The 26,076-nt window shown below is 46.0% G+C and overlaps 1 long non-coding RNA gene across 1 annotated transcript in view; it reads right to left on the reverse strand.

Moving 5' to 3' along the window:
* Positions 1-2,654: 2,654 nt before the first annotated feature.
* The window catches only part of LOC124503477 (uncharacterized), a 58,284-nt gene continuing 34,862 nt past the window's right edge, over positions 2,655-26,076 (reverse strand). Inside the window, exon 3 of the long non-coding RNA XR_006960183.1 lies at positions 2,655-3,384. This is a non-coding gene — a long non-coding RNA (uncharacterized LOC124503477). The remainder of the gene's footprint in view (positions 3,385-26,076) is intronic.

Raw genomic sequence — 26,076 nt, forward strand, 5'->3', positions numbered from 1 at the left:
TAATATCAGGACATTTTATGTTGCTTCTGCTTACCTTCCGTTCTGTGAATCTCAAATTTCACCTAAAATTGTATTACTTACTGTCAGCTGTTGTATCCAAAGACCTGCTCTTTTGTCAAGAAAGCAAGCCTGGAGCGCCCGGGTGGCTCAATCGGTTGAGCGTCCGACTTCGGCTCAGGTCATGATCTCACGGTTGTGAGTTCAAGCCCCGCACCGGGCCGGGGTCTGTGCTGACAGCTCAGGGCCTGGAGCCTGCTTCGGATTCTGTGTCTCCCTCTCTCTCCCCCTCCCCCGCTCATGCGCGCTCTCTCTCTCTCTCTCTCTCTCAAATATAAATAAACATTAAAGAAAGTGGGGCGCCTGGGTGGCGCAGTCGGTTAAGCGTCCAACTTCAGCCAGGTCACGATCTCGCGGTCCGTGAGTTCGAGCCCCGAGTCAGGCTCTGGGCTGATGGCTCGGAGCCTGGAGCCTGTTTCCGATTCTGTGTCTCCCTCTCTCTCTGCCCCTCCCCCGTTCATGCTCTGTCTCTCTCTGTCCCAAAAATAAATAAACGTTGAAAAAAAAAAAAATTAAAAAAAAAAAAAAAAGAAAGAAAGAAAGCCCAAGGGCGTGCCTGGCTGGCTCAGTCAAAAGAGCACGTGACTCTTGATCTCGAGGTCATGAGTTTGAGCCCCACGTTGGGTGTAGAGATTACTGAAATATATATAAAGAAAAGAAAAGAGAGTGAGCCCGAGGAATTTGACTCCTACAAGTTGGTTCGAATGTGTTGAATAATATCTGCTTGGCAAGCCATGGCATCAATGATTCCCAGGAAAGCCGGTCCCACTGGGTGTGCTCAGGAGACCTGGGGATGATGTCACAGGTGTGTGGCATTGCAGACAGGTAGGGGTCGTGGTTGAGAGTCTGGGCTCTGGGCCAGACTACCGACTTTGTGACCTTAGACAAGTGTCGTAAGCTCTCTGGGCCTCACTTTCCTTATCTCTTTATAAGATATATCCCCGGCATCACCTTCAGCTTAGAATGACTTTGGGGAGGGGTGCCCAGGTGGCTCAGTCGGTTAAGTGTCTGACTCTTGATTTCAGCTCACATTATGATCTCATAGTTTGGTGAGTCCGAACCCCGTAACGGGCTCTGCGTTGACACTACAGAACCTGCTTGGGATTCTCCCTCTCCCTCTGCTCGCACTCTCTCTGTCTCTCTCAAAATAAATAAACTTGAAAATAAATCGTTTTTAAAACTCAATAGTACGTGTCCAATAAGAACAAGTCAGTGGATTGAGTCCATTCAAAGGAGGACAGACTACTTAAGAGTCGCTTTTTTTTTTAAGGTTTTCTTTTTTTTATTGTTATCTTTTCCAATTTTATTGAGATATAACGGGCACGTAACAGGAGGCGTACAACATAATGATTTGACACACGTATGTATTGCAAAATGATTACCACGATGAGTTTACCATCACCTCACATGGTGAGCTTTTTTTTCTTGCGATAAGAACTTCAGAGATCCACCGTTAACAACTTTCAAATATATAATACAGTATTGTTAAGTGTATATGCATAGTAATCTGATTTATTATTTAAAAGTGGAATACTCATCGAGGCGCCTGGGTGACTCAGTCTGTTAAGCCTCCGACTTCGGCTCCAGTCACGATCTCACGGTTCCCGAGTTCGAGCCCCACGTCAAGCCCTGTGCTGACAGCTCAGAGCCTGGAGCCTGCCTCGGATTCTGTGTCTCCCTCTCTTTCTGCCCCTCCCCTGCTCACGCTCTGTCTCTCTCAAAAATAAATAAACATTTAAAAAAAAATTTTTAATGGAATACCCATGTAATTATCAAATGTGACTTATTTCTGGATGGCCACAAAAATTCATTTGGAAAAGGTTCCCAGATCCTTGATTAAAATGGTGGCTGACTAGGCCAATAAAATTTGAGCCACTGTTGATAATGTGGTGTTGTGTCTACAAACAGAAGTCTGAGAGACTAAGGCGGCAAAGCTTTGCTGTACTGCGAAGGATGCAGAATCTGTGATGCTTATCTAGCCTAACGATTTTCACACTGTCCCACGGTGCCATGCAGGTCTATGGACTGGTTTCTGGAGAAAAGGTTTTCTTTTTAAGGAATCTCTAACACCCAACATGGAGCTTGAACTCATGACCCCGAGATCAAGAGTCGCATTCTCCACCGACTGAGCCATCCAGGTGCCCCAAGAGTCAGTGGCTTTTAAAATGATTACATTTTCAAGGGAACCCAGATGGCTCAGTTGGTTAAGCATCCGACTTCGGTTCAGCTCATGATTTCAGTTTGTGGGTTCAAGTCCCATATTGGGCTCTGTGCCGACAGCTCAGAGCCTGAAACCTGCTTCGGATTCTGTGTCTCCCTCTCGCTCTGCTCCTCCCCTGCTCACGCTCTGTCTCTCTCTGTCTCTCAAAAATAAATAAAACATTAAAAAATAAGTAAATAATTTTTTAAAGTGAAATAATTACGTACATTTTCAGCATATGACCCTGAGATTTCTAACAGCCCGGCCATAAAGAGGAGAAATCTGGTAAAAAAAAATAAAAATAAAAATAAAAATAAAACAAAACAAAACAAAACAAAAAAAAGAACAAAGTCGGAGCCCGGGGGGGGGGGGGCAGGGAAAGACTTTATTTGTCAGATGCTAAATTCTAAAAGACACTTCCCAGGAGATATTTTACAGTGGCGTCATCATGGGAAAATATTCTGAAAAGCAATTTCTACATGTGCAGAATTGCTCTCTATGCCCACTTCTTATAGTGATTTTCAATCACAGTCTAAAAAGAGGGAACTAAAATTTATCACGCAGTTACCAGGTGCGGGGGGGAGGGGTGCGTGTACCATTTCCTTTAATTATCTCCATTTTATACATAAGAAAACTGAACTGTGGTGCTGGCTTCTTGCACAGGGACAGATGGGAAGTCAGATGTCTGTTCAACTCAGAAACCCCTTTTCTCACTACGCCCCGATTTTCAGCCACATACATAGTCTGCTCTTGAAGACCACTGGCCTAGATTCTCAGGCCTCTACCCTCAGAAGGTTCTGGAATCCCCAAGCCCTGGGGGGCAATCTGCTAAGGGGACCAACCATCCCAGCTTGCTAAGGACTGAGGGGTTTCCCGGGACGTGGAAATTTTAGTGCTGAAACTGGGGAAGTCCTGGGCCAGTCGGAACCAGCTGGTCACCCTGTGAGTTCAGGATGCAACGAAAGGGCCAAAGTCGCTCCTTCATATGCAGAAATGTCAGTAGAGTCCTTCAGGTTCTCCTCTGGGTACTTCGCCAGGTGAGGCTGGCTGAACAGAGCGAATTCCCCTCCCTGGGACCCCCAGCTTCATGGTCACTTCACAGGTAGTAGGTTGGCAGAAGCAGCCCTCTAGAGGCAAACAGAGTGCATTTTCTGTCAAAGTCATAACAAAGACAGCACTCCCTATCAAAATGACACCAGCATCCTTCACAGAGCTAGGACAAACAATCCTAAAATGTATATGGAACCAGAAAGACCCCGAATAGCCGAAGCAATCTTGAAAAAGAAAACCAGATCTGGAGGCATCACAATTCCGGGCTTCAAGCTGTGCTACAAAGCAGTAATCACCAAGACGGTATGGGACTGGCACAAGAACAGACACTCAGATCAACGGAACAGAATAGAGAACCCAGAAATGGCCCCACAAACGTATGGCCAACTCATCTTTGACAAAGCAGGCAAGAATATCCAATGGAATAGAGACAGCCTCTTCAGCAAGTGATGCTGGGAAAACTGGACAGTGACATGCCGAACAATGAACCTGGACCCCATTCTTACCCCAGACACAAAAATACACTCAAAATGGATGAAAGACCTAAACCTAAACGTAAAATAAGAAGCCATCAAAATGCCAAAGGTGAGAAAGCAGGCAAAAAACCTCTTTGACCTCAGTCTCAGCAACTTCTTACTCAACATGTCTCCGGAGGCAAGGGAAACAAAAGCAAAAATGAACTACTGGGACCTCATCAAAATAAAAAGCTTCTGTACAGCAAAGGAAATGATCGGCAAAACTAAAAGGCAACCGACGGAATGGGAGAAGATGTTTGCAAATGACATATCAGATAAAGGGTGAGCATCCAAAATCTATAAAGTACTTATCAGACTCGACACCCAAAAAATAAGTAATCCAGTGAAGAAATAGGCAAAAGACATGAATAGACACTTCTCCAAAGAAGACATCCAGATGGCCAACCGACATGTGAAGAAATGCTCAACATCACTCATCATCGGGGAAATACAAATCAAAACCACCATGAGATAGCACCTCACACCTGTCAGAATGACTCACATTAACAACTGAGGCAACAACAGATGTTGGCGAGGATGCGGAGAGAGAGGATCTGTTTTGTGTTGTTGGTGGGAATGCAAACTGGTGCGGCCGCTCTGGAAAACAATATGGGGGTTCCTCAAAAAATTAAAAATTGAACTACCTTACGACCCAGCAATTGCACTACTAGGTATTTATCCAAAGGATACAGGTGTGCTGTTTTGAAGGGGCACATGCACCCCCATGTTTATAGCAGCACCATCAACAATAGCCAAAGTATGGAAAGAGCGCAAATGTCCATCGATGGGTGAATGGATAAAGAAGATGTGGTATATATATATACAATGGAGTGTTACTCGGCAATCAAAAAGAATGAAATCTTGCCATTTGCAACTACGTCGATGGAACTGGAGGGTATTATGCTAAGTGAAATTAGTCAGAGAAAGACAAAAATCATATGACTTCACTCATACGAGGACTTTAAGACACAGAACAGATGAACATAAGGGAAGGGAAGCAAAAATAATATAAAAACAGGGAGGGGGACGAAACAGAAGAGACTCAAATATAGAGAACGAACAGAGGGTTACTGGAGGTTGTGGGAGGGGTGATGGGCGAAATAGGTAAAGGGCGTTAAGGAATCTACTCCCGAAATCATTGTTGCACTATATGCTAACTAATTGGATGTGGATTTAAAAATAAATAAATTAGGGGCGCCTGGGTGGCGCAGTCGGTTGAGCGTCCGACTTCAGCCAGGTCACGATCTCGCGGTCCGTGAGTTCGAGCCCCGCGTCAGGCTCTGAGCTGATGGCTCGGAGCCTGGAGCCTGTTTCCGATTCTGTGTCTCCTTCTCTCGCTGCCCCTCCCCCGTTCATGCTCTGTCTCTCTCTGTCCCAAAAATATATAAACGTTGAAAAAAAAAATTTAAAAAAATAAATAAATAAATAAAAATAAATTATAATAAATTTAAATTAAATTAACAAAAGAAAAAGTTGTAAGAAAGATGAATGGTTAGCATTTGAGAGCCCTTAGAGGCCAAACCTTCTGTAGTTAAGAAATTAGGCCCTGGGGGTGCCTGGCTGGCTCCGGTCAGAGGAGTGTGTGACTCTTGATCTTGGGATTGTGGGCTCAAGCCCCACGTTGGGTGTAGAGACTATTTTAAAATTTAAAATCTTGGGGTGCCTGGTTGGCTCGGTCAGTTGAGTGTCCAACTCTTGATTTCGGCTCAGGTCATGATCTCACAGTTCATGGGATCGAGCTCCCATCCCATGCTTAAGATTCTCTCTCTGCCCTTTCCCAAGCTGGCACTCTCTCTCTCCCTCTCTCTCTCAAAATAAATAAATAAATAAATAAACATTAAAAAAATTAAAATCTTGAAAGGAAGGAAGGAAAGGAGAGAGAGAGGGAGGGAGGGAGGGTGGACGGAAGGAAGGAGAGAAGGAAGGAAGGAAGGAAGGAAGGAAGGAAGGAAGGAAGGAAGGAGAGAAGGAAGGAAGGAAGGAAGGAAGGAAGGAAGGAAGGAAGGAAGGAAGGAATCAGGCTCTAGAATCTAAAGAGATCCAGATTCAAGTCCCAATTCTTCTGCCCCTTGCTAACTGTCAGGTTTGGACACATTATTTTCACCTTTTCACACTTCAGCCTCCTCATCTGTGAAATGATCAAGCCTCCGCCCCCCGACCTTTTTGGTTTCTATTTTATCAATTTTTACCTTTAACTTTGCCCATTCCTGTCTTTCATTCTTTGAAATTATTTTGTTACTCTTTCCAAGTTTCTTCAGTTAATATGTTTGTTGCCAATCTTTTTTCCCCTTGAAAATGCATCTTAGGGGCGCCTGGGTGGCGCAGTCGGTTAAGCGTCCGACTTCAGCCAGGTCACGATCTCGCGGTCTGTGAGTTCGAGCCCCGCGTCGGGCTCTGGGCTGATGGCTCGGAGCCTGGAGCCTGTTTCCGATTCTGTGTCTCCCTCTCTCTCTGCCCCATCCCCGTTCATGCTCTGTCTCTCTCTGTCCCAAAAATAAATAAACGTTGAAAAAAAAAATTAAAAAAAAAAAAAAAAGAAAATGCATCTTAAAGCTACGTATTTCCTTCTGCATCCTGCTCTGCCCTCAACCCACGGGTTTTCATGTAGAGCCCTCCGTTCTCGTTGTATAGTTCTAGTCAGACTCTAATTTCCATCTGGGCTTTTTCTTTAACCGGATAATTCATCTGAAATATATAGGTAGTAATTGTATCTGCCTCACAGACATGTTGTGAGGTTCAACTGAGACGGTGAAAAGTAAAACTTTTAGTACAATGCCTGACAAGTAATAAGCACTACAAACCTTTAAATTTTTTTTAACATTTATTTATTTTTTTGAAAGACAGAGTATGAGTGGTAGGGGGGCAGAGAGAGAGGGAGACACAGAATCGGAAGCAGGCTCCAGGCTCCCAGCTGTCAGCACAGAGCCCGACGCGGGGCTCGAACTCACGAACCCAGAGATCATGCCCTGAGCCTGAGCCAAAGTCGGACACCGAACCGACTGAGCCACCCAGGGGCCCCATCTTCTTCTTCTTTCTTAAATGTGTATTTGTTTGTTTTGAAAGAGAGGGAGGGAGGAGCAGAGAGAGAGGGAGACAGAGAATCCCAAGCAGGCTCTGCACTGTCAGCACAGAGGCCGATGCGAGGCTCGATCTCACAGACTGTGAGATCACGACCTGAGTCTAAATCAAGAGCAGGACCCTCAACCGACTGAACCACCCAGGCGCCCCGAGTTGAAGCCTTCGTATCACATTCACCCCTGTGTTGCAGGGGCCAGGAAGAGTTCTGGGCTACACGGGGTGCTCGATGTATGCTAGCTGAGATGAACTCATGGAAGAATGAATACTCTTGAGGATACTCCTCTCATTTCCTGAAAGCTCTTCCTGTAGATCTGGAGTCCCCCTGCCTTCCCCCTATTGCTTCCACATAGTTTCCATTTCTTTTTAAAAATGGTTTTCATTGGGGCACCTGGGTGGCTCAGTCGGTTAAGCGGCTGACTTCGGCTCAGGGCATGATCTCACTGTCCGTGAGTTCAAGCCCCACGTCAGGCTCTGTGCTGACGGCTCAGAGCCTGGAGCCTGTTTCAGATTCTGTGTCTCCCCCTCTCTCTGACCCTCCCCTGTTCATGCTCTGTCTCTCTCTGTCTCAGAAATAAATAAACATTAAAAAAAAAAAAAGATTAAAAAAAATTGTTTTCATTTAATGGGGCACCTGAATGGCTCAGTTGGTTAAGCGTCTGACTTCGGCTCAGGTCATGATCTCGAGGTTCGTGAGATCGAGCCCTGCATGGGGCTCTGTGCTGACAGCTGGGAGCCTGGAGCCTGCTTCGGATTCTGTGTCTCCCTCTCTCTCTGCGTCTCCCCAACTCATGCTCTCTCTCTCAAAAATAAATAAAAATTTAAAAAAATTTAAAAAAATGTTTTCATTTAAAAAAAGCGGGGGGGGTGGGGCACAAACCCAACCTAGCTGGCTTAGGTCACAATGGACATTTATCTCAGAAAGCAGGAGATCAGTCCAGAGCGAAAGGCTTGGGTACCGCCTGACTTGGAGTCCATCCGGAAGTGGAAACCGCTAGGAGCACAGGGAGACCCCACCCCTGAACTCTGCCTCTCTCTGCGCATCTTCGTTCTCTTTCTAGACTGGTCTGCAGAAAACATAGGTGTCCGAGGCTCTCCGTCTGACACATTTCAGTGCCACTGGGGACCCCACATCTCTTGCAATACGAGCTCCGCCGCGGAGACTGACGGCTTATTCTCAGGGAACAGCTGGATTCGCCCTGCCTGGGTCAAGTCTTGCCTTTGTTCCCTCGACATTAGCTGGAGGAGCATGGTCCTTCAGTTCAAGTTCGTGGCTGGGACCCACTCCGTGGAAGGGGGCGGGGAAAAGGCAGTTCAAGAGTCCTGGCGAGCGGGCGGTGCTCCCAAACGTACCACCTTGGACTCTCCAAGCTTCAGGCATCCCCAGGCCACTTTCCTAACAGGGGCGGGGGGTGGGCAGTACTGATTGCCTGGGTACGTGTCACAGCCCGGACACTTCCTAGCTCTGTGACCCTGAGCAAGTTGCTTAGCCTCTCTGTGCATCCGTTACCTCAGTGTGGAGCAAAGTTGATGGGTGTAAAAATCTTAAAACTGTGATTGCCACACTAAAGAGATTTTGTTTTTAATTTATTTATTTTTGCGAGAGAGAGAGACAGACAGACAGAGCATGAGCAGGAGAGCGGCAGAGAGAGGTAGACACAGAATATGAAGCAGGCCCAGGCTCCAAGCGGTCAGTAAAGAGATTAAAAAAATTTTTTTAATGTTTATTTATTTGGGGGGGGGTGGGGGGCGTGAGCGGGGGAGGGGCAGAGAGAGAGGGAGACACAGAATCGGAAGCAGGCTCCAGGCTCCGAGCTGTCAGCACGGAGCCCGGCGCGGGGCTCGAACTCATGAACTGTGAGATCACAACCTGAGCCCAAATGGAGAGTCAGACGCTTAACTGATGACAGAGCCACCCAGGCGCCCCCATTGTTTACGTTTAAAAATACTTTCCCACTTTAAATACATTTTTAGAAGGACACTCTGTACCACTGCCATCAATGAAAAATCAAATCATATTCCATAAATAGAAGGTAATCATTTAAATACTTTATTTATTTATTTATTTATTTATGCTAAATTCTCGCCATGTAGCATTGCCTGCTGCCGGCTTGGCTCTCGGATGAGCCCGTGACCTGCTCTCAGTTCCAAAGGGAGATTTGCAAGTGTTAGAGAGGTGTTAAAGACATATTAGCGTCACGCTGAGACTTTCTTCTTTGACTAATCATAAGGAGGGACTAGACAATGAAGAGGGTATTATGTTCTCACTTTGGGACTCTGTGTGATTAATGCCTTGTCCCTGTACCACTGAAGTCCTCTCCCAGACCACAAACAGGGAAACACTTTGTTATATCATCAACCCTCCATTCACATGACCACAATCAGGTTTTTGTCTAGCGGGGATCCCCACTTCCTGAAGTGGAAATAAGCCTCACATCCATCGGCAGATGAACGGAGAAGTCAAATCGAATATGCGGCAATTAAAAAAAAAATGCTTTGGATGCCTTCTACCGCACGGAGGGCCCTTGAAAACGTTATGCTAAGTAAAAGCAGCCGGTCACAAAGGATCATATATTGGATAATTGTGAAATGTGCAGAATGGGTAAATCCAGAAAGACAGAAAGTAGATGAGTGGTTCCCTAGGATTAGGGGGCGGTAGGGTTGGAGGACATGGGAGGCGATTTCGAATAAGTAAGAGGGTGATGAAAATGTTCCGGAACTAGACAGCGGTGACAGTTGCACAAGGCTGTGAATATACGAAAAGCCATTAAACTGCATCTGTATTTTCAGTAGGTGAGTTGTATGGTATGTGGATTGTATCTCAATAAATCTATTTTTGAAATAGCTAACTTAAGCCTCGGGAGGAGCTGGATGACCAAGACTATACCTCACTAGAATGTGTAACTAATCGCTGCATTGACTCATGGGCTAGGTTGGCGGTCACCACGGTCACCGAGGGGTTTCTGCCTGTAGCAACGACTTGGAATATGTTAAAAGCTTTAGCTAGGAGAATGGTCACTGCGATGCTCCCAAAACTAGCCTTCAAGCATTCAGAGTGGCTGGGCCAATCCATTCGAGGAATCCACTTCGGAAAAAAAAGTGTTTGAGACCTACTAAGTGGCGAGAATCTGGAGATACGGCAACGGAGGACACTGAAAGGGACACCGCCCTGATGGAGGTGGCACTCAACCGAGAGAGACAGCCAAAAACTAGTTAGTACATACAACCATGTAAGATAATTTCAGAAAATGAGAACAGTGCCCATCGGGTCATACAGCACAATGGGAGACAGGGCCAGAGGAGGAGGGGAGAGCTGAGGCTCCATTTGGATCTAGACTTGAAGGAGGAGAAGAAGTCAGCCATGAGAAACTCCAAGGAAAGCGTGTTCCTGGCAGAGAGTACAGCAAGGGCAAAGGCCCTGTGGCAGAGCCACGTTTGGCATGGTGCAGGTTTAGAAGTAAAGCCGCTGTGGTTTGATCGTGAGCAAGGGGGGGAGCAAGGCAAGAGAGAGGCAGGCAGAGATCCCGTTCACCTAGACCCCAAGGCTGTCGTAAGGAGTTTGGATTTTGTCTCAAGTCAGTCGGGAAACAAGGACAAAAGGGTTGAAGACAGAGTGACAGAACGCGATTTATTTTCTGAAAAGCACATCCTGACTGTCCTGCACAAAGCGGATTGTGGGAGGGCAAGAGGGAAGCAGAGAGACCAGGAAGGTGATTGCAATTGCCTTCCTGTTCTGCGTGGTCTTTCCCGTCTCAAAAACAGGGGGAAGGGCCTCTGTTTGTTAAAGTCGCCCAGCTATTTACAAGCCTAATCAGTTTGAACAACAATGTAGCCGGGTGAGTTTGAAATGCAGAGGGCCCTCTATGCCTAAATGTATCTGTGCATGAATGTAACTTCTTCTTTTTTTTCATGTTTGTTGATTTATTTGGGGGGAGGGGGCAGAGAGAGGAAGGCAGAGAATCCAAAGCAGGCTCCGCGCTGTCAGCACAGAGCCCGACTTGAACTCACCAACCGTAAGATCATGACCTGAGCCGAAGTAGGACGCTTAACTGACGGAGACAAGCAGGCGCCCCGGATGTAAATTCTTTTTATTCATTTATTTATTAAAAAAAAAAAATTTTTTTTAATGTTTATTTATTTTTGAGAGACAGACACAGAGTGTGAGCGGGGAGGGTCAGAGAGAGAGGGAGACAACAGAATCCAAAATAGGCCTCAGGCTCCGAGCTGTCAGCACAGAGCCCGACGTGGGGCTCGAACTCACAAGATCATGATCTGAGCTGAAGTCGGCCACCTAACCAACTGAGCCACCCAGGCGCCACCCCCCCCCCCCCGAATGTAAATTCTTAATCTTTTTTTTAAGAATTATTTTTTTAGGGGCGCCTGGGTGGTTCAGTCGGTTCAGCATCTGACTTTGGCTCAGGTCATGATCTCACAGTTCGTGAGTTCGAGCCCCGTCGGGCTCTGTGCTGACCGCTCGGAGCCTAGAGCCTGCTTCAGATTCTGTGTCTCCCCCTCTCTCTGCCCCTTCCCCGCTTGCACTCTGTCTCTCCCTCTGTCTTAAAAACAAATAAACATTAAAAAAGATTTTTAAAAAGAATTCTTTTTTTAAAGTTTATGCACTTATTTTGAGAGACAGCACGCACAAGTGGGGAAAGGGCAGAGAGACCGAGGGAGAGGGAGAGAATCCCAAGCAGGCTCCGCACCACCAGTTCAGAGCCTGAACTCACAAACTGCAAGATTGCGACCTGAGCCAAAGTCGGACGCTTAACCAACTGAGCCACCCAGGCATCCCTGTAAATTCTTAATCTTGACCAGATGGAATGTTTTTGTGTGCGGATGACATCATTCACCAGGCTGCAACGTCTGACAGCGTGACCCCTGACAACGGCAGTAAATGTCACTAACCTTCTCGCGGCCATCAAAGGGCCTGAATGATCACTAAAGAGGTGAAGACTCCAATTTCAGGGAGTTATATATGTACATACATTATATATGTATGACATATATAATATGCATATTATACATACTATGCATATGCGTAGTATGCATATGCATATGTACATACATACATTATATATGTACGACATATATAATATGCATATTACACCCTTCGTTTATAAATGCATCGGTATATAAATTAAAATTAAATAAACTTTTATTTCTTATTTTCAGTACGAGTTAAATAATAAATTAAATTATAAATTAATATAATTTATTTAAAATAGTACAGACATCTGTCCTTTATTTATATATAATGTTATGTATTAACAGCAAAGATGTGTTACATTAAGTATTGATATATTATATACTAAATGCGTGTGCGTGTGCATGTATATTCTTTGATCGTCTGTACAGGGAAGTGTCTCTAGTTTGTCCTTGCTGCATGAGCCCACCCAAATCAAAAGCGTTCCGTTCCACTCAGATACGCTGGGGCTAACGGTTCCATAGTTAAGAACCAGAACTACCCTGGTCAAGGAGGAACATGCTCTCCCACCATCGACACATCCAGGTCAGTTTCTACGGCTGCAGTTAAGTCCCAGAGCATGCCTAGTGGATCCGTGAAAATAGTATTGTTTTCCTCGGGCTTTGATAATCATACCTCGTGGATGCCGAAAAGTTTTATTATTCCCTTTTTGCGCTGCTCCTTCTAACCATTCACCGGCCTGCGCCCTTCCGTACAAATGGACAGATTTGAGGGTATTGCATGCAGTGTGTGTTGCTAATCTCACTCTGCCTATGCCACACAGCATCAGCCAAAGCACTTAGGGCCGATGTCCTTCTGGAGCCTTCCTTTCCTCACAAGGCTTTCACCCTACAGCCAATCAGCTACTGAAACCTATTGATTCTTTTTCCTGCAGCGCCCTGGGGAATCTTTCTGCCCGTCCTACTATCAATGCCTTGGCGTCTGCATGACCTCTTACCTAGATAATTGAATTCCTCCCTTCTTCCAGCCTCTGCTGCTTCCCCGGTTAAAAAAAATTATGAGTCAGTCTTGACCACGTCTTCCTCCTCACCCTCCCTCGTCCAGACCATCCGGTCCTACCAATTCTGCTGCCTAGAAATGTCTCAGGACCGTCCACCAGGCTGCGCTCCCCACCGGCAATCTAGATTGGACGAGTGCGAGACCCTCGAAACTGGTCCCCTGCTTTCATCCCCTTGCACAATCCGCTCTCCCTACTCCACGGCCTGAGTAGACTTTTAAAATTGAAGATCTCAGGGCCACCCGGGTGGCTCAGTTGGTTGGGTGTCCGACTTCAGTTCAGGTCATGATCTCCTGGCCCGTGGGTTCGAGCCCCGCGTCGGGCTCTGTGCTGACGGCTTGGAGCCTGGAGCCGGCTTCGGATTCTGTGTCTCCCTCTCTCTCTGCCTCTACCCAGCTTGCGCTCTCTCTCTCTCTCTCTCTCTCTCAAAATTATATGAACATTAAAAAAATAAAAATAAAAAGAGATAAAATTGAAACTCTGAGCATGCTGCTTCTCCGCTAGAACCCTTCTCCTTGGGCCGAGAAGAAAGACCAAACTCCTTAACATGACCTGTGAGAAGCTGGGAGATCTAACCCTCGCTGCCTCCTCCAGCCATATCTGGGCTCCAGCCTCAAGTATTTTTTCAGCCCTCCACACACGTTAGGCTTCCTTCTTTCGGGAGACATTTGCGTGTTCATATTCCTCCTGCCAGAAATGCCCTTCCCATCCCAGGGCTCCAAGTTAAAGCGCTGTCTTCTTCAAATCCCAGCGTAACCGCCATTTCCCGGTGGAGCCATCACCGGCCCCTTGGCCACAACATCAGTCTGCTCCATGGGGTAGCCTTGTAAGTCCGCGCAGCTCTCTCCCGACGCACCTGTCATGGCTGCGACGTCATATCACCTTTCACCCCCACTAGACCGTAGGCTCCATGAGGACAGTGACTGTATCGTCACATAACAAACGATCCCCAAACACAGCAGCTTCAAAAATGGTGATTATTGCAACTGGTATTGCAGGGAGTCAAGAATCTGGCTGTGGCGTCAGGGGATGCATCCAGCTCAGGGCGCCATCGAAGCGTTGGCTGGGGATGCAGCCTCCTGTGAAAGTTCAACTGGGGAAGGACCCACTTCTGGCCCATTCACATGGATTCATTCCTCATAGGCGGTTGGGCCGAGGACACAGCTCCCGCCAGGTGGGCTTCTCCATAGGGCAACTCACAATATGGCAGCCGCGTTCCCTCAGAACAAGCGAGCACATGAGAAAGAGCAACAGAGGGTAAACAAGACGGAAGTCTCATCACTTCCAGTCTCACTTTACCTTTGGAATGACATTCCCTGACTTTGGTCATCTTCTGTTTATTAAAACTGAGTCACTGGGTTCAGCCCACACCCAAGGGTGTGAATACTAGGAAGTGGGGGTCATTAGAGCCATTTTAGAGACTGCCTACCAAAGACATAATGTCTGTTGTGACTCATCGTTATTTTCCCAAATTATTTTACTATGGGGCTGGCACAGAGTAAATATGTAAACAGTCCATAGTAAACCCCAAGTGATTCTGCCTAAAATACCAATTAAATCATGCTACACCTGTGTTCAAAAACCTTTAATGGATTCCTGCTTCCCAAACGTTGTTTTTATTTCAGATCCTTTGAAACCTGTTTAGAAACTACTTTTTAATTTCAGAAACTACCTGCCCTTAACTAACGACGTCTACACAAGCCCACCACCGTGGCTTTGCCCACAGCCTTTTCTCTTCCCTACCCATTCATTCCGAATTTCATCTTCCAATTACGTCCTGAAAGTTCATTTATTTCTAAAATTTCAACAAGTAGCAAACTGTCAAAGTCAGAAATCTAGGACTTTTTATAAAAAATCGGTGGGGCGCCTGGGTGGCTCAGTCGGTTAAGCGGCCGACTTCGGCTCAGGTCATGATCTTGCGGTCCGTGAGTTCGAGCCCCGCGTCAGGCTCTGTGCTGACAGCTCAGAGCCTGGAGCCCGTTTCAGATTCTGTGTCTCCCTCTCTCTGACCCTCCCCCGTTCATGCTTTGTCTCTCTCTGTCTCAAAAATAAATACACGTTAAAAAAAAAAAGTTCTCATTATAAAAAAAAGATTGTATTGCAAAAACACATGTGGCATGGAGGGAGAGGAAGCAGAGCACAGAGGATTTCCAGAGCAGTGAAAACACCGTGCGTGACACTATAATGGTGGATGCATGGCATTACACGCGTGTCCAAACCCGTAGAACGCGCACCGCCGGGAGCGAACGCCAGGGTAAACTACGGACGCTGGGTGATGAAGATCTGTCCGTGCAGGGTTGTCAGTAGTAACAAAGGTACCAATCTGGTCCTGATGGTGGGCAAAGCGGCCTGCACAGGGTCCAGAGGGAGATGGGAGGTCTCTGAATTCTCCACTCAATTCTGCTGTGCAGCGAAAAGCGCTCTAGAAAAATAAAGTCTTATCAAATACCACATGACTTCGCTCATATGAGGACTTGAAGACACCGAACAGATGAACACGAGGGAAGGGAAGCAAAAAGAATGTAAAACCAGGGAGGGGGACAAAACAGAAGAGACTCTTATACATGGAGAACAAACTGAGGGTTGCTGGAGGGGTTGCGGGAGGGGGGATGGGCTAAATGGGGAAGGGGCACTAAGGCATCTAGTCCTGAAATCACTGTTGCACTCTATGCTAACTAACTTGGGTGTAAATTAAAAAATAAACGATAATAAAGTCTTTTAAAAAATAAAAATTAAAAATTAAGTTGGGGGGGCGCCTGGGTGGCGCAGTCGGTTAAGCGTCCGACTTCAGCCAGGTCACGATCTCGCAGTCTGTGAGTTCGAGCCCCGCGTCAGGCTCTGGGCTGATGGCTCAGAGCCTGGAGCCTGTTTCCGATTCTGTGTCTCCCTCTCTCTCTGCCCCTCGCCCGTTCATGCTCTGTCTCTCTCTGTCCCAAAAATAAATAAACGTTGAAAAAAAAAATTAAAAAAAAAAAATTAAGTTGGGAGCACCTCGGTGGCTCAGTCTGTGCAGCATCTGACTTTGGCTCAGGTCATGATCTCATAGCTTGTGAGTTCAAGCCCCGCGTCGGGCTCTGGGCTGACAGCTCGGAGCCTGGAGGCTGCTTCAGATTCTGTGTCTCCCTCTCTCTCTGCCCCTCCCCCCTCTCTCTCTCTCTTTCTCTCAAAAATAAAGTTTAAAAAAATAATAACATAAAAATAAAATAAAAAATAGCAAAGTTCTTAGCACAGGACTTCAATAAATGTTAAGAGTGAAGTAATCACGTTTCAGACTGAGTCTTCGTTGACTCAGTGTTCCCAGGGCTAGTCACAGGACCTAGCACGTGGGTGTTTAAAAACACATTTGGAAAACAAACAAACGAAAAACAACAAAAAGAAATAAAAGAAAAAAAGAAAACAGTTGGGAATTTGTTTCATTTTCCAGTCTGCAAGTTATACTTAATACAGTCGAGCTCAATTACTGTGAGCTTTTTTTTTTTCCTTTTTTAAGTAAGTTCTGTGCCCGGCCTGAGACTTGAAGTCATGACCCAGAGATCAAGAGTCACAGGTTCTACCGACTGAGCCAGCCAGGTGCCCCTAGATATATATTTTTCAATGCAGTGTATTACTATTATTAATGAGTTATTCATGAGAGGAAGCCAACTCATGCCCAAAATTATCGAGTAAACATATAACATACAAAAATGAGAAGCTAGTTGCTCTATTTTAAAAGAAAGAGAGAGGGAAAGGAGGAGGAAAGAAAGAAAGAAAGAAAGAAAGAAAGAAAGAAAGAAAGAGAAAGAAAGAGAAAGAAAGAAAGAAAGAAAGAAAGAAAGAAAGAAAGAAAAAGAAAGAAAGCAGGCCACAGGGTTTCCCCATTGGAAAGGGAAAAAAAACTCACAAATTGGCATAATGAGAAAGGTCAGAAGCTCCACAGCCAATATCATAGAATGACGAACTTAATTTTAATTCTCATATTATAATAATACAGTTTTCAAAACACTTCTTTCCTTCTTAATCAAATAGTTATGGGAACAGTATACCATTTGGCACAGAGAAAGGTGAACAGTATTTTATTAGAGAAGATTCATTAGAACATGTAATATTTCAGCATTTAACGGCACCACAGATTTTCTTTTCTTTTTTTTTTTTTCTTTTTAGTACCAAAATAGAAAACTTTCGGTTCTCTTTTGAGTTAGCAATCCATTTTGTTTTTAAAAAATCACAACTCGGCAACGGACAGAGAGCCTGGCCGTGAACCGGCTTGGGTAGAATAGCCTGTGAAGTGAAATCGGAATTTCTGAATCGGGGCCTGAATTGCCAGCTTCCTCACAGAACTGGCCAGGAGTCAGAGGTACTCCCAAGTTCAACAGAATGACAGCGTCCTCGCCACAGGCCACCTGCTTCCAGCTGTGAGAAACCACCGGCCCGTCCTCCCCTCCCTGCGCCCCCCACACACATCACAGCCGCCTCTAGTAGGCCAGGGACGTAGTCTGAGCTCAGTCTGGGGGCTTCTAATCACGTCCATTACGGAGAGCTGGATTCTAGCGTGATCAATAGATGAATCGACATCAGCCTGCCTCCTGAATTCACGCAAAGACACGCAAGACGGCAACTCAGTGTTTTCAGAAAAAAAATATCTGCACAGCTGGGCGAGGTCCCCAGAGATTCAACTTTTTTTGTGTTTAAAATAGATGGGGAATTTAGACAAATTGGCAAAATTCTAGACTCGATTCTCATTAATAAGGCTCACTGATCACCAAACACCAGCCGCTTCAAGGACTGACGGTATTTACAAAATGCTTCCCTGACCCGGGGAACTAGAACCTGTCCCACCGGCCACTGTGACAGTGGAATAAACTAATATCTGCCCAGTAATTATTTATTTCCAAGTGTTCAGGCCTCTGGGGGCCGGGGGGAGGTCTCGTTGAGTGTCACAATGTCTAATAAGGACCAGCCCCATAATTTACAGGGACCAGTGTGAAATGAAAAAGGCCCCTTGTTCAGAAATTATTAAGAATTTCAAGACAGCAGGGTGCCTCAGTGACTCAGTCGGTTGGGCATCCGACTCCAAGCTTCAGGTCACGGTCCCACGGTTCTTGAGTTCGAGCCCCGCCTGGGGCTCTGCACTGACGGTGTGGAATCTGCTTGGGATTCTCTCTCTCCCTCTCTCTCTCTCTCTCTCTCTCTCTGTCCTTTCGTGTGATATCTCTCCCTCTCTCTCTCAAAATAAATAAATTAAAAAAAAAGATTTCAAGACGGGAACAGCAGAGCACTAAGTGTGGGGTCCTTCTGATGGTGGGGGCCTGTGCAGGGGCCCAGGGCACACGCCTGCGATGCCAGCCCCTGTGTCTAATGATTCCAGATTAGCGATGGAATGCTGAGCCAAAATGGTCACTCGACTGGTGTAAGTCACTACCCAACGCCTCAGCTAAGTCTCATGCATGAATCGGATCATTCTGTGAGTCCACGGGGGCAAAACTTGGCCGTTAGGCTACAAGATCAGGTGTCCTTAGCTTGGGAGGCGAGGAGGTTCACAAATAAACTTGGGGGGTGCCCACGACGCTCCTGAAATTGTGCCCGAAGTGCTGTGTTTGCGTGCTTTTCTCCCGGGGAAACAGTCCGTAGAAAATCCGTGACCGCGAAAACAGGCAGGTGGCACCCGCCAGGCTTTACATCCATGAGACCTTTGTACTCACCAACACTCATCACCTTGTCTGGCATCTCAAGGACAATCAGTAAATGCCAACTGGTGAGGGGTAAGTAGGAGAGGGTAGTGGGTAGGAGACCACGTAGCCTCACCCCGAAGGTGGCTCGTGTTCAAATCCCAACTCTGCTGTCACTAGATGCGTGACTTTACCTGAGTCACTTGCATGGCAAAGCGACTCTGGCAACTAAATGGGATAATCGCTGAGCACGGCAGCAGGTATGTGGTGAGCCTCAGTCTACGTCGGGGTTCATTTTACCTTTCCTCAGGCCTTCTTCCCGTGTTTCTTCTGTTTAATTTGCTCTAACGCCAAATCAGCCCCGAGAAGAAAAGTAAAAGCTTCACAGCTCTTACATTGGTATGGTATAGCTTTTCTCACGGCAGTTTATAAAGAAACAAACAACAATTTTTTTCATTGTTTTTTAATGTTTATTTATTTTTGCGAGAGAGACAGAGCATGAGTGGGGGAGGAGCAGAGAGAGAGGGAGACACCGAATCCGAAGCGGGCTCCAGGCTCCGAGCTGTCAGCGCAGAGCCCGACGCGGGGCTCGAACTCACGAACCGCGAGATCGTGACCTGAGCCGAAGTCGGATGCTTAACCGACGGAGCCACCCAGGCGCCCCAACAACAATTTTTTTTTTATTTTTTTTATTTTTATTTTTATTTTTTTAATTTCTTTTTTCAACTTTTTTAATTTATTTTTGGGACAGAGAGAGACAGAGCATGAACGGGGGAAGGGCAGAGAGAGAGGGAGACACAGAATCGGAAACAGGCTCCAGGCTCCGAGCCATCAGCCCAGAGCCCGACGCGGGGCTCGAACTCACGGACCGTGAGATCGTGACCTGGCTGATGTCGGACGCTTAACCGACTGCGCCACCCAGGCGCCCCACAATTTTTTTTTTAATTAACTTTTGTTCTTTAATTCTTCTTGAAGGGTAGAAATTAACTACTGACTGCAATTACCTAGTAGGAAAACTATAGACTTTTCACTTTCTACTGTATTCCTTTCTGCAGTGTATGTGTTTTATTTTAAAGCAAGCAGATACTGCTTTTGCAAATAAAGCCAAGTAAAGATATACATTTTATAGGTCTGTGGATCTCCAAGTGTGGATCCCAGAACCGGCAACATCAGCATCACTCTAGAACTTGAGAGAGATGCAAAATCTAATCCCCACCCGGGGCTTACTGAATCTGAAACTCTGAGTGTGGGGTCCAGCTCCCTGTACCTTCGTGAGTCTTCTGGAGGATTCCTTTTCTTTTGTTTTTAATGTTTTGTTTTTATGTTTATTTATTTATTTATTTATTTTTTTGAGAGAGAGAGAGACAGAGACAGAGCGTGAGCAGGGGAGGGGCAGAGAGAGAGGGAGACATAGAATCCGAAGCAGGTTTCAGGCTCCGAGCCGTCAGCACAGAGCCTGACGTGGGGCTCGAACCCATGAACCATGAGATCACGACCTGAGCCGAAGTCGGGCACTTAACCAACTGAGCCACCCAGGCGCCCCTTTTTTAATGTTTTCTAATGTTTACGTATTTTTGAAAGAGAGCGAGAGACAGAGCACGAGCAGGGGAGGGGCAGAGAGAGAGGGAGACACAGAATCCGAAGCAAGCTCCAGGTTCTGAGCTGTCAGCACAGAGCCCGATGCGGGCCTCGAACCCACGAACCGCGAGACCAGGCCCTGAGCTGAAGTCGGACGCCTGAACCTGACCGACTGAGCCCCCAGGCGCCCCTAGGGGATTCTGATGCCTAAGTGGAGTCGGAAAACCTCTGCTGCATGTCCTGCAGGACGCTGAAGGGGAATCCTCAGCACCCCCTAAAATGTGTTCTCGTGATGCCAAAAACTCTACCCTCAGTATATCAGTATCCTCTGCGGGTTTGTTTTTTTTTTTAATGTTTTTTATTTGAGTGCCAGTTAGTGAACATCCAGTGTCATATCGGTTTCAGGTGTACCGTGTGGTGATTCAGCAATTCCACACAACACCCGGTGCTCCTCGTAGCAGGTGCACTCCTTACTCCCCGTTACCAATTTAACCCATCCCCACACCCTCCTCCTCTCTGGTAATCACCACTATATGCCCTGTAGTTAAGAGTCCTGTTTCCTGGTTTGCCTCTCTCTCTCTTCCCCCCACCCCCCGCCTTTGCTCCTTTGTTTCTTCAGTTGCACATGAGAGTGAAATCATACGGTATTTGTCTTTCTCTGACTCAGTTCGCTCAGCATTATACGCTCTATCGCCATCCGTGCCATTGCGAATGGTAAAATGTCCTTCTTTTTTATGGCTGAATAATACAGTATCGTCTGTGTGAACATCAATCGCCTTCAGCGCGAGTATTATAGAAAGAAGTGAATTCAAGGGTCTGAAAGTCCAATGCCAGAAGAATTCGGGAAGATCCTGAAGGATAATAGATCCTAGCAAAGTTCATGCCGATCAAAGTCAAGTCTTTGTTACTTAGCTATTGTTGCCGTGGGGGGGGGGGGATGTAACGGCCAAGTTGGGGGATTTTCCTATTTTTCTAGGGATGGGCTGAATGCGTATGTGAATCCACCCCATTTGAAAAACGTTTAAATACTCAGCGAAGCAAACGCAAGTCTGCAAATGCAGGGTGGCCTCCTGGGTCACCAGTTTGCAGCCTTAAATTCTCACGTGGGAGTGTGGACATCTGGCTCACTCTACCCAATGCATTCTCCAGAATTGTTAATAACCCGTAATAATATAAGTGGTGTTCTATTATTCACCTCAGTGGTATTGCTCGTTCATTTTCTCATTCAATCCTTTTGTCACCTATCAGACAGGTGCCATTGTCACCCCATTTAACAGATCAGAAAACTAAGGCTCCCAAACCTTCCAAACTAGCTTGCTCAAGGTCACACGGCCTGTAAACTATCGTCTTCAGGACTCCCTTGCAGGGCGGGTGTATCTAAAGTTCACGCTCCTAACAGCAACGCTGTTGATAATATCATTGGTTAGTTCTCCTGACACTTTTGACCTTTTTAGTCTTTCACAATCAGCCCTGTGCCTGCTGAACGGCCCCTTCCAGGCCTTATCTGTCCCTCTCAGCGCAGTGCCTTTTCATATCATCTGATATTCCAATTGCTTCAAGTATGGTTGACGGCTTCTGCAGCGAGGTGCACGGCGCAGACAGGGACACGGTGACACCCGTGTCCTCAAATGACACCAGAGTGCATTAGCAAGCAGATAAGTAGACGTCCAGGAAGCGTGTTAGCCGGTTACATCAAACAGCCAAAAGACGTTAACATTTCTGGGAGGAGGGTTGTGGAGAACTCTTCCTGTTTTACTTGATGCTGACTGTCGTAGAACCTTCCTAAGTCTCCTCTGAACATAGAGCGCCTTTACGGGTCGAAGGAAAGAAGGCAAAAAGCCATGCTGAAAATTACACTCGTAGTGCTCCTTTCCCCTTCTCCACGCCCCCAGAATACATTGCGAAAAATTAGTGGAAGATGTAAAATCCACAGAACATGCAGAACTTAGCCCTCAAGAACCCTAACAGGGGAAGGGTTAGGAAGCTGGACTCCTACACACCCACATGTGCTACGGTCACTGCTATTACTATTGAAGGTCTGTTTTTGGACGTATTTCCCTTTTGTTCCTAAGTTTTATTTTTATTTATTAAAAAAAAAATTGTTAAAGTGTATTTATTTATTTTGAGAGAGAGAGAGAGCAGGGGAGAGGCAGAGGGAAAGGGAGAGAATCCCAAGCAGGCTCCACACTGTCAGTGCAGAGCCCGACGCGGGGCTCGAACTCACAAACCGCAAGATCGTGACCTGAGCCGAAGTCAGATGCTTAACCGACTGAGCCACCTGGGTGCCTCTCTTTCCTCCCTTTTTAAAAAAAATCTTTTTTTAATGTTTTTTATTTATTTTTGAGACAGAGAGAGACAGAGCATGAACGGGGGAGGGGCAGAGAGAGAGGGAGACACAGAATCGGAAGCAGGCTCCAGGCTCTGAGCCATCAGCCCAGAGCCCGACGCGGGGCTCGAACTCACAGACCGCGAGATCGTGACCTGAGCCGAAGTCGGATGCTTAACCGACTGAGCCACCCAGGTGCCCCTCCTCCCTTTTTTAAAGTAAGCTCTTTGCCCAATTTGGGGCTTGAACTCATGATCCTAAGATCAAGAGTCCCATGTTCTGTCCACTGAGCCAACCCGGAGACCCCTCCCTCTTTTTCTCCCACACAACAACCAATAACTACTCACTAATACCTATCTAGCTTTATTCCTCCAAGCCCAAGTTAATTATGCTTTTCATAAAGTATGTTTCCACAAGGAAAGAACAGAAGTAACTATAAAGGTGTGTATGTTGGTAAGAATTAAGTCCAACTCCCAAGCACTGTGTTTTCTAAAGCATACGAACATTTTCCAGGTCCCTGGATTCACAGGCAAACCATTCTATTTTAAGTTATTACCAAACACACAAAAGCTTACTCATCAAAACAGAAGCTAAAGAAATAATTCTAAGCATAATCGTGACCACATACTAGACAACTCCTGATAGCTGCCTTGAGCCAGGTGCTAGCTGAATGCTCTAGACATTTCTCCTTGAATCCTTGTAACGAATACAGCTCATCCTGGAATAGCACAGGCTTGGACTATGTGGGTCCGCTTTACACGAATTTTTTAACGTAGGTCAATATATACAGTACTATAACTGTATTTTCTCTTCCTTACGACTTTCGTAATAACATTTTTTCCCCTAGCGTACTTTATTGTAAAAACACAGTATGTAATACAGATAACATAGAAAACACGTGTTATCAGGCTTCTAGTCAACAGTAGCCCATAAGTAGTTATGTCCAGGGGGAGTCAAAAGTTATTCATGGGGGGGCCTCGCTGGCTCAGTTGGTAGAGCCCATGACTTTTGGTCTCTGGGTTGTGAGTTCAAGCCCCAGGTCAGGCAGTGTAGAGCTCACTTAAGAAAAACAAGAGTTATTCATGGGTTTTTGGCTGTGAGGGGCATCGGGTCCCCCGCACTGTGCTATTCAAGGATCGGCTGTAGTTGGGATGAGTTATTGTTAAACGAGTCTTATAGCTGAGGGAATGGGGGTGTAAAGCAAGTGCTTAATTAATTTGCCCAAGGTCTTAAACAGTAGAGCAGGTCGGGTCAACAATTGAAGAGTTCATTTTTATCTTCCAAAATTATTATCTTTTTTTTTTAATTTTTTTTTTTTCCCAACGTTTATTTATTTTTGGGACAGAGAGAGACAGAGCATGAACGGGGGAGGGGCAGAGAGAGAGGGAGACACAGAATCGGAAGCAGGCTCCAGGCTCTGAGCCATCAGCCCAGAGCCTGACGCGGGGCTCGAACTCACGGACCGCAAGATCGTGACCTGGCTGAAGTCGGATGCTTAACCGACTGCGCCACCCAGGCGCCCCCAAAATTATTATCTTGTGTGAAATCGCAGTAGCTTTGAGTCATGGAAAATTCCGTGGTGGCAAGCAAAAGTTAGCTCTCTTCCCACAATTCCCAATCTTTGGGTCCTTTTGTATTATATATTTTTTTGTTTATTTTTTTAACATTTATTTATTTTTGAGAGACAGAGCGTGAGCAGGGGAGGGGAAGAGAGAGAGGGAGACACAGAATCTGAAGCAGGCTCCGGGCTCTGAGCTGCCAGCATGGAGCCCGACGTGGGGCTCGAACTCGCGAACCATGAGATCATGAGCTGAGCCAAAGTCAGACGCTCAACCGACTGATCCACCCAGGTGCCCCTGTATTTTTTGTTTAAAAGTAACATTCTCCTACATAATCACAGGAGACTCATCGAGATTAGCACTGATACAGTGCCCTTATTTAATTTAAAAGTCTTATTCAGGAACACCTGGGTAGCTCAGTCGGTTGAGCGTCCAACTTTGGCTCAGGTTCATGATCTCAAGGTTCGTGGGTTCGAGCCCCTTGTCGGGCTCTGTGCTGACGGCTTGGAGCCTGGAGCTTTCTTCAGATTCTGTGTCTCCCTCGTTCTCTGCCCCTCCCCCGCTCACACTCTCTGTCACTCTCTCAGAAAAATAAGTAAACGTTGAAAACACTTTTTTAATAAAGTAAAAACAATAAAAGTCTTATCCAATGCAGCGCCAGGCTGGCTCAGTTGGTGGAGGGTACGACTCCTGATCTCCGGGTTGTGAACTCGAGCCCCACATTGTATGTAGAGATGACTTAAAAATAAAGTCTTAAAAAAAAAAAAATCTTATTCAAACGTTGCCTATTGTCTGATGAATGGCGCTTATAAGAAACACTTGTAAATCTGATCCAGGATCCTATTCATATGTTACACCCAATTTTTTCAAAGCATAATCTATCACCTGTTTTTGCCACGTTAAACAAGAAAGCGGTCCTTGGCCTGGAGAGTCTCATGCTCTTTCTTTCCTTCCTCGAGAGGTGCTGTTTGTGTCTATTCTCCTCCTACGGTCGCCCAGACCCTGAGCGATAGGTGATTTATGTTCGAAAATTCCACACACATTCCCTAAATAGTCTGTGCCTTGCATTCAGTATTTTATCACTTTGGAGTCGGCGTGGCACGAGTTATTTCTTTTTATGATTAAATCCTTTATGATTGGGATTAAAGAGATCTTCCGTCCATTTGTCTGTATTCTGCATCATCACCTGCTAACGATATTTCAACGTGTTATTTGTTTTCTTTTCTGGTGCCATGAGCTTCATCTCTCACTGCGCTCCAACCTCAGGAATTTCCCAAATAAATCACAAAATGGAGGACAATGCAAGTGAAAACCCCAGCATCCAGAAAGAAGTAGCCTGGGCAAACATTTGCTTATATGTCCTCTCACGTCCCTTCCCATCCTAATCCCATCATTTCTCCTCTTAAACAAACAAACACAAAAAAAACACACAGCACTTCATAGAAGCTCTGCGGGAAACCCTGATTTATTTTTGTCTCCGGAGGAGTTAGTTATCAGATGGTCTCTGGATTGCTCTGTCTCTGGCCTGCTAGGACCAGCAGAACCTGTCCTTCCCTCAAAGATCCCTCCTCCGCCTCCTTGCAACCCTAATTTTATTTGGGAAGCCTGTGGTCAGAAAGGGCCCTCGGTGGCTGAGATCACCCTTCCCCTTCCCCTCCTGAGATCGTTCGAAAAGCAGCCTGCAGACTGGTTTGAAACTGCAACTCTCTCTACAGAAGACTCAGAATCAGCCCCCCAAGGTTACTGCGGGTCCCAGACGCAGGCTGGAAGCAGGGCTGGTGTTTAAGAATTTCAAGGTAAACAGTGCTTTGAAAACCAGTCTTTAAATTGGCCTTCAGGGAGCAAGTTAGAGTGAGTCCACATTTTTTTTTTTTTTTTTGAGCGTGTGGCGGATGATTTTTCCCTTCTTCAGAATGAACATTTAAATCTGCCGTTGTATTGTTAAGCACTATAATTAGCATTATTTGAACAATGTGGCCATAACTAAACTAGATTATTCTATCCGGACTTAATCTAGGCAGAACAAAGAAATCCATTCAGTGTGCCCCGAAATCCGATTTAATACATAAACATGAATGGGGAAAGTCAAC

The sequence above is a fragment of the Lynx rufus genome, unplaced genomic scaffold (genome assembly GCF_022079265.1).
Source record: "Lynx rufus isolate CCGP_SWC_20201006 ecotype Redwood Valley unplaced genomic scaffold, mLynRuf1.p SCAF_8, whole genome shotgun sequence".
Classification (NCBI taxonomy): domain Eukaryota; kingdom Metazoa; phylum Chordata; class Mammalia; order Carnivora; family Felidae; genus Lynx; species Lynx rufus.